General features: G+C 38.0%; 1 protein-coding gene across 2 annotated transcripts in view; it reads left to right on the forward strand.

Annotated features, from left to right (window-relative positions):
- SEMA3C (semaphorin 3C) overlaps positions 1-16,890 on the forward strand; it is a 116,812-nt gene that overhangs the window by 4,318 nt on the left and 95,604 nt on the right. The window lies entirely within an intron of this gene.

A 16,890-nucleotide genomic window follows, 5' to 3' on the forward strand; every position in this document is an offset into this window, starting at 1 on the left:
TATTCCCTGCACCAATACTGTTTGCATTAGGATGGCTTCTGTGGTTCATTAGTCCAGGGATGCCCTGCCCCTGCCTTGGGAATATTCTGGGTGCTCTGAACAGTCTTTAAGAATTGCTTTAAAAATAATCAGAGCTAGTAAGTATCTCAAACTTCCACTTGCTACAATGATCATAACTATGTAAACATGAGGCTTAGAGACATCCAGGAGGAGACTGCCACGTTAGACCTTTCACAAGAACCAGCCAGAGTTTGAATAATTATAGATTATGGAGCCCTAAATTTATGAATACAGTACTTAATAGGTGTGGAATTGCATGGCTCCAGTAAAAGCAATAGTAGGAATTGATTTCCAAGAGGAAATTCAAATGAAGAAGTAGGGATAGGAATTTCTTTTCCTTGCCTAAAGTCTGCCCTGACTTTGGTGGAGATGGTACTGTTTTGGCACAGCTCAGCACAGAAGCAAGTTTGGCTGTGGTTGTGTCACATTGCAGGTTTGCCACAGTTATGCACAACAGGCTGATTCAGATTTCCACATCATCTCCTTGGTGGCCTTGAAAGTAATCTAAGCTTCCCCTGATCTCTGGTATGACCATGAAGTAGGAAGTGTTCAGGTTTTGTGGTATTCAGCCTTGTGAACAGGAAAGAATTGTAATGAGAGGCAAATGGTTTTAAGAGAAACTCAAGAGATTTTGTTTCATCACAGGTATCCTGCAAGGCTGAAACAGTGAAGCAGCCATAGGGAAAAAGAGCCCAAACCTAGGAATTAAAAAAAACAAAAATTACTGAATTAAAACCTTAGTTTCCATGTCCCTGAGAGGAGGTTGTCCTCCCTTCCTTTAGAAGGGGCTGTCACTACTTTATGTGAAGTTACCCCTTTGTCTGGTGAGGTTCTTGGGCCCAAAGAGCTCTGTCCCCTGGGCCAACTTTGTCTCACTAGTTCCTGCTGTAACCCTCCTTGGCTGCCTTGGTTAGACAGCCTGGCAATGCTATCTGATTTTCTTAAAGCTGACTTTACTCTCCCTAATACTTAACAGCCAGCCTTTCAAAAATAAATTACATTTTTAGGTCCTAAATTTTTATTGAGTCTTTTGAAGTCATAAATATAAAAAATGAATTATGTGTTTTATAATATGAGAAGTATGTCTGAAATAAAAAGCTAAGCTTTTTGTGTAATATATAAACAGAAGTTTTATTTTTAAACCTGATCTCCAGATGGTAAGAAACAGCTTTCATTATGTGAAAAGAGTTTGCAGGTTGTTGTGTATACCAAGGTAATGGCCCCACCTGTAGTATGAACTTCTGTTCTATAAATCTTTGTTTACTCACATGAGTAGAGATGTAATAGTAAAAGGTGAAACCTTGTATTGTTCTCTAGCTAAGTGTGATAACACACTCTTTCTTCATAAGCTGCTTTGAAACTCATTGTTTTTAAATCATGTAGAAATAACAAGTTACTTGGCAGTCTCCTTGCCCTGAGAAGCTGTCAGTTTTTATGGAGAATTGTCACTCTTTTAAAGTGCATGGTTTGAAAATAAAACCATAATTAGGACTCCTTATGTTTTAAATGACATTAGACAACAAAGACAAGTCATTCAAGCTTAGGATACTTACATGATATTTTTCAAGTTCTGAATTGGATTTGGCTTGGTGTCTACAATTACATTGCATAAGTTTTGGGGGTAGAGTGTATACAGGAGGAGAAAATGAGTGATGCTTTTCAAAGCTAACCTGCTCCTTCAGGATCAAGTCAATTGAGCTTATTCACATTGCAGCATTTCTCATGGGAAAATCCAGCAAGTATCTTGACCTGTTCCGTTTTTCATCAGGAAAGATAAAAATGCGAATCATTTGAATCATGGGCTGCTTTTCTCTTTGCCATCTACTTCATTAAGAATCAAATGTAATTAAAAAGTGCGCCTGGGTAATACCTCAAGAGCCTGATAATAGGGATTTTGCAATTAACATCAATGGATGAAGGACTGCAACCCTAACTTCTATTTTTGAAATCAAAAGCCTGGCCCCTTGTCTAATTAAAATGTAGTTCATGACTTAGCTGAGGTTGTTAACTGTGCATATGACGTGAGTGTAGAGCTCACTGCTGTCTGCACCCTGAGTGTCTTGAAAATTGCAGTGCTGTACAGAACCCCGAGGCTGATGCTATTGTTGTGCACCTGGTACAGCCATTTACAGCTGAAAGGAGGGGTCAGGCTGGAGCTGAGCTGCTGCTTTGCTCAGGTGGATGTGGTTTTACAGGGCACTGGGCCTATGGAGAGTCAAGCAAGGAGACTCTCTGTGTGCCTGGGGAAATTTGGCAGGACCTAATTGTCCCGTTCAAGGGTCATGGCTCGAACCACTGATACTTGTACCATTCTGTTCTTGAAAAGCCACTGCAGCTGAGGAGTGAAAGATGGCCCCGGCTTTTCCAGATTCTGAAATTGCAGAGGTGTGAAGCCTGTGGTGCAGCAGGTGCAGCAGTGTTGGGAATCCTCTGCTGTGTCCCCACTGAACGTGCAGGAGGGAACCTGGGGTGAGGGAAGCAAAGGAGTCAACAGCTCCCTGCACTATTAATACTCTATTTCCCCCTCCTCCTGCCTCTTCTGGCTCCTTGTCCCTGGAATAGATTTTTTTTTTAATCTGCTTAAATCACCTATCACAATTTAAAGCACCATAGTTTATTTTCTCTTCATAGCAGAAGACTTAGCTTATCTGTTTATGAACTATCAAGTGTGGTGCCTGTGGTTTCTCAAGCTCCATGCATTCCTCCTTGTTACTGCACGTTCCTGAACAGATAATTGGGAGCTGTGTCCTTCAGTGTTCACAGGGAAAAAGCCTTTCTGAAATCATTGGGAGTATTATCAGAATAAGGAAGGAGGTTCTAGACTCCAGGTTAGTGTCAGATTTTGTTTCATTTGAACTCATGTTTACTTTTTGGGTTTTGTTGCAGCCCTGAAATGCTGAGCTGTACCATTTCAACATCAAATTCTGAATTGGTGGAAGCAGATATTGTACTTATTTTTAAAAATAGTACACTCAAACCTTCTTTGGGATTTAAATTTATACAGTGATGCACAAAGAAGTGATAATTTCACAATTCACTGGGAGCATTTAATGCATTCCTACCTCAAATGTCTGGTCTAGCAGATATTTCCCATGCAGATTCTCCTGTTGTCTGCAGTGAAAATTCCATATGAGAAGTGGATCAAGGCTAATTTGCAGACAGTTTTGTTCTTCTCTTTGTTATAAAATTACTAGAACACGTAAAGGACTTTTAAGAAAGTATCAGTCAGATTCATTAATGACAATTAAAGTGCATAAAATGTCACCAGAGCAACAGCAGCACTTATTCAACTGTCAACATATTTTAAAAGATTTAATGCAACCCCTGTGGTTACCCTCAAGGAAAAATAAAGGAACTGAGAACCATTTTCCTTGAGCTCTTGAGCAACAGCAGTACAACTTGTTTTTAAACAATCCCTCATTGTAATGTTAATGTTACCACAGTTAATAAAAAGTTCATTTATTATTTGAGGGACTTTGTGCTGATGACAGTCTAGTAGGCAAAGGTTTACGCTTATGTAGTTGATTGGATCTTTTTTGGTGTCCATGGAATGAAAGCTATGAAATGAAGAAGTAAAGCATTAAAAGAGAAGAAAAGTAAAAAGAATGAGATAAGATATCCATAGTTTAATTTTATTTACATGCAGAACTTACCTTGAATGTTTGTAAAGTTGCTTAATTTTCAGCAAATTGAGTAATATTTTCTCAGAATTAAATGATTTGGCTCTCACAGCTTCATGGGTCTTAAATAATGTTAATTTATGAAGTGTTGAGCATCAATGATGTGAAAATTTTTCCAATTTAATTGTCTCTCACTGGAGATCTAAAAAACTTTATTTTAATACATCCAACTAAAAATATGTTTTTTTTGTTATGTTTAGTAGTGAAGATTTTTTTTTTAATAGTTTGTTATAGAATCATAGAATGTTAAGGGGTTGGAATGGATCTTAATGTCCCCACATCTCCTGGCATGAACAAGGATACCTCCTGCTAGAGGTATCCGAGGTGCCCTTGAACATTGCCAGGGTTGGGATATCCATAATCCTCCTTGCAACCTGTTTCAGTGTCTAACCAATGTCACAGTACAAAAATCCTTCCTGATAGCCAACCTAAATTTGAGCCTTTTATGGTTTGTGCCCATTACTGCTTGTCCCATCACTACAGTTCCTGACAAAGAGCCCCTCTCTGTCGCCCCTTCAGATACTGGAAGGTTGCTGTGAGGTCTCCAAACCTTCTCTTCTCCAGGCTGAGCAGCCCCAACTCTCAGCCTGTCTTTGTAAGAGAGGTGCTCCAACCTCTTAGCAACTTCATGGTCTCCTCTGGATTTGCTCCAACAGTTGCAAGTCCTCCTTATTCTGGGGACACTAGAACTGTGCTCAATATTCCAGATGGGGTCTTGAATTGATAGCTTTGGTTGTTCCTAAAGACTAATGCCTGATTTGCAAATTATTGGTTTTGGGGGTCATTTTTAGACTTCTGCCTTCTCTGTATTTTTTTCCCATGCTTTTTTTGTGTTTTTTATTTCTATGTTAAATAAACAGAGGCTTGTAATAAATCTTGTATTGAAATTGAATTGCTTGAATAGGCTATGAATTAAATGTAAAAAAAAAAAAATATATGAAAGGAAGCATTATGTAAAAACCTTCATTCTTTCTAGAGTTCCATGGGTAAAAGTCCTACATGCCAAATGACATTGAATCTGCTTATTTTCATGCTCTTGTTCAGTGGCAGTCTCTTTGAGTTGGCTTCACTGTCATTATTGCTGGCATGAGGGTACAGGTGAGGATAATTTATTGTTTCTCTGTTTAGTTAAATTGTGCCATGTGATTTAACTTCAGTTATAAAAATGCAGTAAAGCTGAAGTCACAGGTGGTGTTTGGTCCAGTTCTGTGTTTGTGCTCTAAAATTACTCTAAGTGATACCCTCATGGGAAAGCACAAATAAGTATGTCTTCAAGGTAGTTAATTATCAGGCAACAAAGGTGCCTGATTATTAACAAAGGTAGTTAATTACCTGGCAACAAATTATCAGCCTACAAATTTGATCCTACTCCTGGATGAAGAGCTTGTCTGAATTTGACAAAATTTGTGAAGACTTGTTTTTTTCTTGCACGCTAATAAGTAGATCTGTTATCTAAGAGATGACTTACTTCCTTTAATGTCTTTATGTTCCTGAACTCAGTCAATTTGACCTGTGTCTGAACCAGTGATTTTGTTTGGTTTTTTTTATTTTGGTATGGAAAAATCAAACTTTATCTTAGAACATTTTGACAGATTCTTCACATCTTGGCGCTCTCTGCTTGTCATAGAAGAAAGCAGCTTATCTTGGCCAATTCCAGTGCTCTGTCATTACAATTCTTTCTTGTGTTGCCTGTCCAAGTCAAATGCTGAAGTCCCTACGTAGGCAGTTATATTGCCATTATTCTACAACACATCTTCTTTTTATGTTTACAAAAATGTGATGAGAGAGAAATGGCATAGACATTTCTAATACCCCATTTTTTCCAGATTGTTTGGGTACCAGTAACAAGAGCTCCTCTGTGAGCCATTTCCATACTGGATGAGCTCACAGTGCACTTTGATATGTCGAGCTGCACAAGCCTTTTTGTGTATCACATGTAATTAGTGACGTGACTCACAATAATTACTCATTTTATTGAAATGCGTTGACTGAGATCCTGCCATGAATAAATACATAGACCAAGAACTTACCCTGTTATTTGAACTGACTGTTCCCTCAACATCTGTATTTTGTTCTTTTTGGTGCTGACTTTTCAGAGTTCTCAGTAACACTCCTTAATAAAAGCACTAGGCAGTGTTTCCCAGGAGAAGGTCTTTGTCTTAGGGACACAGCTTACTGATTCACAGTGCAGCTCCTCAGCTCATCTCGTCTCATCTTACATTCAGATATCACTTGCTCAGCAGACAGGAGGTTAAAAGAAGGCTGTATGTTTTTCCTTGTTCAGTTGATTACAGAGCTGGGGTCTCAGGGATACAACTGAGTGAAACGTGCTCCATTACCTGTGTGAATCAGGGTGATGTATCTCTCTTACTGAGAATCAAGATAAATTTCCAGGAATGAAGAGAATGACTGTGATTAACAGAGGGTTTTCACCATTCCTCCCTTCCCTTTATATCTCCATCTTTATTCAGTGCAAACAATTACATTTGCATCATTACTTCATCTGCCACTGACATAGCTTCTTCCAGGAAGCAGAAATGCTGGTAGTGATTTACTGGAGCTAAGCCTCAGGTGTAACAATGGAAAGAAGATAGGGAGTGATTGCTCTGCCTCTGCCATGAAAGCTCTCTGGAGCTGGGACCATCGTCCCTTTAGAGAGTTTAGCCCTTTCATCTTATCTTTATGAATGTAAGGCTAACTATTCCTCCTTGAGGAGAAGTTTCTTGATTATTTTGTGTGGAAGGTTGGTGGAGGTTTTGTTTCCTGCTCCTTTGTACAGCAGTATTTGGGATATTTCCAGCTACTGCTCTAACCCAGCAAATAAGTTCTGCAAAAAGGCTTCTCAATTACCACAACTACTACCCCAGATTATGCAAAGATTTTTTTTTTTTTTCAGAAACACAGTGCACACATAGTTTTAATTTATAATCTTGGAAGGCTTCTATTCCAAGGCAGCATTTCGAAGGCGTGTCTTGCTGCTATCTTACCTAGAAGAAATTAGGCCATGATATCTCATCATTTTTGGGAAAGAAAAAGAAAAAGTTCTGGAACTCTCCATCAAATCACCTTGATAGAAAAAAGTCTCTGGAAAGCATTTCACCCGTACATAAGTCCAGAGAGTGCTATCAGGGAGCAGCAAGAAATGCAGGATGTATTGGGAGCTCTGTGTGTTGTTAGGGAGAAGTGAATTTCAGATCTGGTGTGTGAATACCCTCAAATCACTGTGAGTTTAGAGACTGTGAGCAACTTTCAGGGCTGAGCTCTTCATTTATGATTTAGCCACCCTCTCCCAAGTGCTATATGTAATTTTTAATGACATTAATAATACTGAGGAAGGAAGAATGGTTTTGGATTTGTTTGGGGTTTTTAAATTTTTGTTTGGAGATTGTAAGTAAACATTTCATATGAAATACATCCTATTTTTTATGAGAATGTTTTATTTCTAGGAAAAATTTCAAAGTATGATTTTGTGAAATGCAATTATTAGTGATAGAATGGAATGCATACCCAGACCTTTGAACTGTTCTTCCTAATCTTACACACTGCTCTGGAATAAATTATTGCCTCACAAAATTATCTTCTAGAATGTGGATGAGGAGACATGACAATCAGCTGGGACTGCCAAGTTTCTTCATGGAAAAAAAATGTGTATTGGCAGTTGCTTCTTTTTTAAGTGTTTTTTTTAAAGAAATAAAATTAAGCTGAATCCGAATTATTTTAATTACAGGCACTGCTTTCAGACATTAAGAAGGTCAGAATGGCATTCCAAAATTTGAAAAAAAATGGTTTTAAGAATTACACAGTAAATGTGTGATGTATTAAAATTCACTTTCAACTATTGTCTCAACTGTTGTCTCCTTTTAGAATTTCCTTTGCAATTTCACGGTTCCAATACTGCTTTGAAATGGAACTGAAAGGCACAAGGTCTAGGAGATCCCTCCCTGAGATGAACAGGCTTTCTCAGTTACCTGTTCTTATAATTTTTTATTGTTTCCGTTGCTTAATAATTTTTTTTCTGTTGCTTAACAACATTTCTCTTTACCTTTCTTAATGAAAAATATATTGATTTTCAAAAGCTTTGAGATGTGCAGAATAAATCAATTTGTATCAGTTCAGAATCAATTAAATTGGACAAATAGTTGTTTTCTTTTTACATCTGTGTAAATCAGGCTAGATCTCTCAGTCTCCAAGCTTAAAGGAGCTGCAGAGTTATATTTACAAGTATAAGAGAAATATGCAAGGCAAGTGTCTGATCCCTTATTTAGCTCAATTGGCTGAGAATGGTGAGCTTCATTTTCTTTCCTTCTCATGATGCAACTTTTGAACAGCAGAAGAAATACCATGGTATATATGCACACCACAAGTGATAGTGCAACAGGAAGCAGAGAGGGGAAGACAGTAATATTAGATGTATTCATAATCCTGCAATAATTTATTTTTAATGAAAAAGGCCTGTGTATTTAGAACAGTGTTGTAGATGCATCAGTTTGAAGCCTGCATTTTTTTGTTTGTTGATCCCAAGCTTTTACTTGGTTTGAACTTAACACTGATACAGAAACTCCTTGGAAACAACTACTGGTCTCAGGAGAGTGGATTTTCCTTATCCTCTGAGATCCCCACTGAGCCATAGCCAGCCAGGCAATGAAACACTTGGGTTTTCCTTGGCTCCACCACTGTCACACACCTGTGCAGCCTTTCTGGTGCGTTACAAAGGCACAGGAACACATCACAACATGTCCTTCTGTAGCCCTTAGAAACTCCTCTTTGTCTGGAATAACCAGCCTGCATGCCTCTCATTGCAGTTTTCTGAGACAGTCTCTGTGTGAGTATGTTGAGTGCTCTTACAAGGCAAATATCAAATTAGAACACAAAAATGTGAGCACTTGTGTTTTCAGAATGGCACTTTCTGTTTTTTTAATATCAACCAATTAAGATGTTATTTTCAAGGAGAGGCTTGGCATTTTTTCAAAAATTTAGTTCTTGAGGCCTGAAGAGGATTTAGTTGGCATGGAGAAGTGATCCCAGGCTTAGACTTTGTGATGGCTTCAACATGAACACAGCTGGAATTTTTTAAGCTGATTCCACTAAAAACCCACTTCCTGCCACTGTTGAAAATAAGGCAATGTATTATTTTTTTTCCCTAAAGCAGACAAACCTACAGCAAAGACAAAAGAGTTTAAAGCCCCCATGAGGTGTTTTATTGTGGTTTGCATTAGGGAACTCAAACAGTACATACACAACTATTAAATATGAAAATGAATATGCCTGTAAAGCCATTACCTCTTATTTAATAACTTACCATCTTTGCAGCTTTGGTAACTCCCTTTAAAATGAGAAGTGTGTCAGCCATTCATTTTTCCAGGAAGAACATTGTTTTACTTATGGATACTTGCAAATGTAAAACTTTTTTAGACAAAATTTTGAAAGTAAAGTAGGTAAAGAATAATTTGTCAGTCATTTTTATTCCACTAAATGTTTTTTTTCAAGATCCCTCTCTTCTATTTCCTGATCTCAGGTGAATGTGTTCTTAAATTCACACCAACGACTGAAAGGCTAAGCTGCATAAAATCACAAAAATTATTTTAAGCTTTCAGATGCAGTCTTGTGTACCACTGTCTGCATGAGCAGTGCTCAGGAGTGGAGCTAGGAGAAGACTTATGAACTTGGCCAGCATAATTTGGTCCTCCAGCCAGGTCCAACAAACCACTGACTTTTTTTATCTAGTCACATTCTTTCCTTGGCGATATGGGAGAATCAGCTTGCACAGTATTGCTTCCTTAGCTGATGAATTCATCCTCCCCAGTACCCAGAAGGTGAGCAGTGGGTTCATGAAGCACTGGCATGGTGCTTACTGAAGGGAAAGAACATGAATGTTGCTCCATTTTTGTGTGTATCTGCCCCTGGGCTAGTTAGAGCAGGCTCTGGGGAAGAGGGGCAAGCACAGGAATTCAGCATCTCCCCAGCAGCTGGGGAGAGCAGAGCGACCACCCTGGTGCAGGGGCTCTGAGGAGGCTTTTATAGAGGAAGGCTGTGCCAGCTGAATCAATACAGGGGCAGGTTTCATACCTACTGTGGTAATTTACAGAGATGTGTTGGATGGGGGAGAAAATCTCTTAGAATTAATTAAGAAAATACAACCACCCAATCTTTCTTGAGCTGGATTTTTTTTTTTTTTTTTGCAGATACACAAATCTGCCTCAAATGATGACTTAATTTCCATTTCTTATTAAAAAAATAGAAAGGTATATTTTATTGGAGATTCTCAGAGCCTCAGTGCCAAAGAACTTTCCTTCATAAAAACATTCCAGTTAGATGCAGCACTGCAGTCCAGAGATGGGATCCCTGTTATTATTATTATTATTATTATTATTATTATTATTATTATTGTTATTATTATTGTTTTTGCTTATAGCCAGTGCATTTTTATGGGTACTGGTATTATTTTGGTATTGGTATTCATACTGGAGTCGAGCATTCAATGCTGATTATGAGGCAGCCTGTCCTTCTCCTTGTATTCTCACTACCTCTCTTATCTTGTTCTGAAAGAGGTGGAAGAATTCTGCCTGGATTTTTCCAAGAGGCAAGAAGCTGAGTTTATTCTTTTCACTCCGTGTGGTGACTGTGAGAGACTTTTGCTTTAAAGTTATTTTCTTTTGCACATGGGGACAATAGCATGGGAAGAAGTTTATGGCTTGCTTACAGCTATTGGAAGCTTCCCTAGCCAGCTGGAGATCACTTTCAGATTGGGTTGGATGTAAGAGAAAACATGTAACGTCTAAGATCAGCTAAACTTGAGATTGTGTGTAACATCAATAAACCACAGCACTCTGAATAAACAAGGTGGCCACTCACTGTTTACTGTTCCCTTTGCTTATTTTTCCAGCACTGTGTCTGTGATAGCTCCAACCTGTTTGCTGAGCAGCTTTACATGGGGTTTTGCTCAAAATAGCTCTAATTCTTAGCTCATAGGTATAAGTTCTATGTGGAAATGTGTTAGGACTAGCAGATTGTGGGACAATTGTTTTCTAAAAGGCCCTTTAAAGAAAGCAAATATTTATCAGTGGAGAGTGAGGGGGTGACATAGGAAGCACCAGGAGGTGAAAGGGGCTTCTGGAGGTTGCTCACAGGCACAAAATACTGCGCCCCGGCTCATGTAGTATGAGAGCATTCAGCCTTAATGTCTGCTCCAGAGGTAATCTCCAGTTCCTTTGAAGCTGACTTCAAATCTGCTATTGGATCTTGTGTTGAAAAAAGTACACAATTGTTCTCTTTAGGCTCATTTAGGAGGCAAAATGCTTTTTTTCACGTAGGAATGGAGCATAGTTCTGGCCTACTGTGTCATTTGTGTGTTAAAGTTTTCTTTGGTCATGCCAATTTATTTGTTTTGATTTGTGGAGATGAAGGACAGGGTAAAGAAGGTGTTCAGTTCTGGACCCTCCCATCATATGAGGTTCTGGGGAAACAAGAGCCACAAGGCTGCTGTGAGTGCTGGAGCACATGGTAAGCAGAGTTTCTTCTGGTGGCTCTCTGATGGGGAGATTCAGACTCTTAGCAGTACACAGTGACATCTGTTTAGATGATAGGACTTTTCTTATTTTTTGTTTTGTTGGTTTTTGTTGTTTTTTTGGTTTGCTTTTTTTTTACTATGAGCATACAGAGACATTGGAGCAGGTTATACAAGGAGGCAACAGACACACCCATGCTCCAGGTGTTTGAAGCTCAGTGAGATGAGGTCCTCTGCAAACCCACCTCACCTCAGTGGGTAGCCCTGTTTTGAGCAGGATTTTTGGCACAACCTTCAGATGTCTTTTCCAACCTGCATGTTTTTTGCTTCTGTGATTTTATCAGAGATCAGCAGTGTTAACATGTTGGTATCTATTTTGGCAGTGTTTCCAGTACAGCTTATCTATTAAAGTAGTTCTGAAGAAGAAAGTTAACTTCTCTTGAAAAGGTCAGAAATTTGACCCAAATGACCTGGAATCCTGTGTGCCTGTCCCCACAGTGAAAGCTATAAACACTCAGCATCAGGAATTTTTATTTAGGTGCCTTCTGCAGATTATTGTGCCTGAAGTGTGTGTTTCCAAGGCTGAAACCTTGCATGTTGTGTAAATTGTTTTCTTACAGTCAGAAATAGAATAGATTTCCCTGGTGCGGAGAGGAAAAACATGGGTCTATCTGATTTGGTTGAACAGTAAAATATAACAATTCCTCTTTTAAGGAATGGCAAAAATCCTAGATATGCAGCATTACTTGGAATTATGTGAGGACAATGTCATATGATTCTCTGTGTGTTTTCTGTACATAATCTTTTTTCTCTTGTTTAAGAAAAAGAGATTGCCTTCTTTTTAAACTGAGCTTGTTCATAATACAATGATTAAATCAGTACATTATGATGGAGCATGAAGACTGTAGCTATATTTACAGTTTTAAATAAATTCTGTAATATTCTATTTTTGAAATTCTATTGAACTTTTTTAATGCCAAATTAGAATGAAGGTTAAATTATTTCAGTTGCATTTCTGACTGTGTTTCACAGTATATGTTTGGTCTCAGAACAGACACTACATCTTTTTGTGGTTCTAGTTTATTTTCAAAATTTGTGTCTGTATTTTATATATTAGTGTGTCTGTATTTATATATTAGTTTGTGTGTGTAATGTTACATGGAAGAGATAAAGCAGACTTCTACAGTACACACTGTGTTTGGGGAGGTATACGTGTCTACTTCTGAGCAAAATTTATGTTATCTGATCTATTGCAGGTGTATAGCAAAAAATGTTTGCTAAAATATAATAAAATGACAATTCCAGATAAAAAAATCTAAATTACCGGGCCACATCCTGTTTTGAATGCATAGCATCCTAAATTTTTCCAAGCTATTGTATTTTCTTTCATTTGAATTTGCATACTCGAGCTCTCCTCTTTAGTGGTTTGTGTGCACACACACACAACTAGCACAGAAAAAAATTAGTAAAGTGACACATACTTCTGAGCTTAAGCTTTTTCAGCCTGCAGTTTATACTGTAAGACTTTGAATACTTGACAAATTCATTAGAATTGTATTAATTATTAGTCTGTACAGACTGAGGGAAGATTTCTGTAGCCTCTTTATAAGCCTGTACTGCTCTCTGACTAGCATTATATATCAGAGTCCCTCTATGGTTCCTGTCTGCTACAGAGTCATGGAATCCTGTGGCTTGGAAGGCACCTCTAGCCAAAATCATGCTCCAAGCAGGTCTGAATAAATCAGGTTGTTTTGAGACAAGCCTACTTAAGTCTTTTATAACTAAAGTTGTGGAAATCCCACCCTTTAATACCAATGTTCCAGCAGGTCATTTTACAAATAAGTAAGAGGAGTAATTCCCCATCCCTGAAGGTGTTCCAGGCTAGACTGGATGAGGCTTTGAACAACCTGGTTTAGGGAAAGGTGTCCCTGCCTATGGCAGAGGAGTTGAAATTAGATGATCTTTAAGGCCCTTTCCAACCCAAACCATTCTATGATTGATTCTGGGATTTCCTCTTTTCATTTGCCTTTTAAAACTCAGTCCAGTTATCTCCCCATGGAAGCCATGCAGTCCCGAAACTTGCCTCTTTTCTTTGGCTTATTTTTAGTCTTGGAAAGTGATCCTGACATTCTAATTATGAGTTGCTCTCTTCAGTATCTGCTCACCATCTCTTCACTCCTCTCCAGGTTCATCTCTGCAGATAAAATGAACAAAGTTTGACTCTGTCTGTTACAATAATTCATAAGTTGGGCGCTTTAAAACTGTGTAAGAGCCATATATCTCTCTTTGTATATAGTTACTATTAAGTTGTTCTGATGTCCATTTGGGGAAGAAAAAGGAGGATTTTGTTGGCCTTGGTGTTATTAGAGTCAACTATTGAGGGGTTTTTTTTTCCAGAGGATGTGAACAAATGTAAGTGTTTTGAGTGCCCATGGCAGTTGTTGAGTGTTTCTTGAAGCTGAGTTTGATAGTATGAGGAAATCACCTTCCAGCTGCTTTTGGAGGAATTTCTTTATAACTTTCTGAGGATACCCTTTGATTCCTTCTCATAAATCAATTTCTATATACAGTTTAAAAGAAAAATCCTGTTTACTAGTCCCTTATTAATTTCCATTTTGGGCATTAATTCTTGTCACTGGGGGAAGCCAAAGCATTGTGTCATTTGGCAATGCCAAAATCTCTTGTATATGAATAATAAAATTGAATAGATCTCAGTTCACTTCTTTAGACTCTCTGCAGACAAATTCATTCTCTGTGTGGTAAAGAGTAGGTGGATTTTGTCTGTAAGGGGATATTCATTTTCATTTGATCTGCCTTAATCCTGAGGATATGGGTTCAGATCCCAGAGCTATTGAAAATATTAACTTGTTGCTTCCATCAGCCTTCAAAAGCTCTGTGATTGAAGGCTCTCAGCAGCTGTTATCTACTATAATAAATGCTAATGATAAAAAGGCTAGATGAGCTGAGGATTTTTTTTTTTCAAGAGCAAATAAAAGTATTTTCTTTCTAAATTAAGTTAGGAAAAAAAAATCCTTTGATGATTTCTTTATTGATAGAAAGTACCAACAAGATTGTTCTTTTCCACAAATACTGGTTAGGATTTGGGGGTCACAGTTCATTGCAAAATATGCTGCCTCTGTTTGCCCAGCTGCCACACCTCCTTTCCCTTGCCTCCTCCTGTATGCGAAAAAAAGAGGCTGAAAGCAAGGTAGAGGAAATAACAGGTTTAGTGCTGCTCTGCTTGTAGGCCATAGTCCTTAACAGGATTAAGAGTTTTTGCTTCCATGTGCATATTCCCAAGAGGAATGGTACCCTAATAATTAAGCACAGGCAAGATAGTATAGTCTCCTGGTGTGGTTTTGGCTGTACAGGGACATGTATTGATGATTCAAAATACAGGAAAATGTCTTGCAAGCTTTTTTGTTATGATTTTTGTGGGGGGGGGTGGGTGGATGGGAGAGGTTGTGGTGGTGGTACTTGGGTTTTTGTTTTGTTTTGTTTTGTTTTTTTCTCTGTTAAGGTTGAAACAACTGGACTGCTCCTCCAGCATAACCTGGGCAGTCTAGGCAGAATGGGCCCTCAGACAGAAGCAAGCCAAAATGTCAAAACCAAAGGAAACTCTTAGGGAGAAAAAGGATATGGGAAGGATTTTTCTTTAATCTTTCATTCCAACTTCAATTTTATGGATGTTACACTCAAATTAAAGTAAGATCATGTTACAGCACTGTGTGCTACAAAACCTTATGGCCCCCAAAACTTAAAGAAAAAATACCCATATTCATATCAGATGCATTTTAATTTCAAAATGGTCCACAGAGTTTATGCCCAGCATATTGTTTGTATTGCAGCAGTCTTTCTCTGTCTTACATGTTTCCATTTGGTTTTGGCAAAACAAAATTTGTGGGGACAAAAAACCCTTTCTGAAGTCCAGTGATGTAATCGAACTTTGGATCATGATTGTATTTTCCAGTGGTTGCAGTATTTCAATTAGAAATCTACATTTAATCACTCTCCACCCTAAAAGAGGGTGTGCAGTTATGAACACAGCAATACATGACTGTTCAATTATATCTTTCATTGTAAGAGAGTATTCTATTTTCTAATTAATATTAGAATGAAAACAGAATAGATAAAAATCAATTTCTATGGTTTTACATATTTTTTTTTAATATGTACAAACTGCAGCATGAAGAGTTTTTCCAGTTCAGAGGTTTCAGGGCCATGGATGTGGTTTTGCATTAACAAGGTGGCATTTCCATGTTTTGGGACTCCTTTGCAATGATGAAAAGGACACGTTTGCTACTGTCCCTTACTCACTGCCCCTACCAGTAATTGCCACTTTGCATTATTTATACAGACTGAGTTGGTTTACAATTTTGTTTTTTCCTGCTTTTATCTTTAGCCACTATCCAACACAACTGCACCCAAGCTTTTTTATGAGGTTTGTCTGGTGGAAGCGGAATTAAAGATTTTTGTGTACTTTGCTGTCTTATGACAACTGGCAGCAACTGAAATGAGACATGTCAAGTGACTACCACAAAAAGAAATCAGTAATTTACAAGTTCAGGCAAAGGTTGAAGAAACAAACCTTCTCTGTAATTGTTCTGTCTTGTACAGTCTGTTAATATTTTCATATTTGAGAATATTTAATTTTCCTAATTGAAAGAACGTTACACTACAGTTGAGAAGAAAAGACAAAATCAAAAGCAGAATACTCTCATTTTCATCAGAACAGTGCTAATACTTATGTTAGTCAGTGAGAAAAACATGAGGGTGGATGAGGAACAATAATTCATTACTCTCTCTCCTGCAGTCAATTAAATATGTCTCATACGTAGCTGATTAAAGCTGCCTTTTTCCCATAATAATAGTAGTAATAAGATTCAGACTGAGACTAGGACCATTTCTCCCAGCATATCAACCCTTTAGTGGAAGGAAAAAAGTAAAACCCAAATGCCAGCCTTGCCAGGTTGAGTTGGATTATACAGTCACTATCCATAGCTTGCAATAAGTGCAAAGTTATTCTTACTGCTCTGATGTTGATGGCTGTTCATAGCTAGACCTGCTGAGTCTTAACCAGTGCACCACATCTGAGAAGTTTTTGCACATGACAGAAGCATGGGTCAGAAAGGTGATGGTCTGATGTCCACACGTGCAAGTCTAACATAAAATTCGTGTGTGAAATCATAGATGGGCTCGTGTAACAAAGGACCCTCCCCATCCTCAATTTGTCTGCTTTTAAAATAGTATGTAGAAGGATTTTGGAGAACCAGTTTCTGCAATGTCCTTCTCTTTCTATAAAACCTATTGTTATTTATTTCCCAGCTCCTTAAGATACTACATACTATTTTACTAGGCTAAAATATGCATTGCCCTTACAATTTTTCACACTTGCTGTCTCCTCTGATTTGATTCACATTTCCTTCCTTCTGTATCTAGTTCCCTGTCCAAGTTAAAATGTAAAATAAAGTAGAAGATATGCTTGGGCCCCTGAACACATTGCTGAAAGGTTCGTTTTTCTGCACACAAGTGTTCAGAGTATTTCTCACAGAAGAATTGCATAAATTATGGAGATTCCAGTCACAGAACAGTGAATGGTATTGTCAGTTTGCTTAGGAAAAACTAATGAGGTTGTAAAGAAATACT

Source organism: Catharus ustulatus, chromosome 4 (assembly GCF_009819885.2).
Source record: "Catharus ustulatus isolate bCatUst1 chromosome 4, bCatUst1.pri.v2, whole genome shotgun sequence".
NCBI classification, from domain to species: domain Eukaryota; kingdom Metazoa; phylum Chordata; class Aves; order Passeriformes; family Turdidae; genus Catharus; species Catharus ustulatus.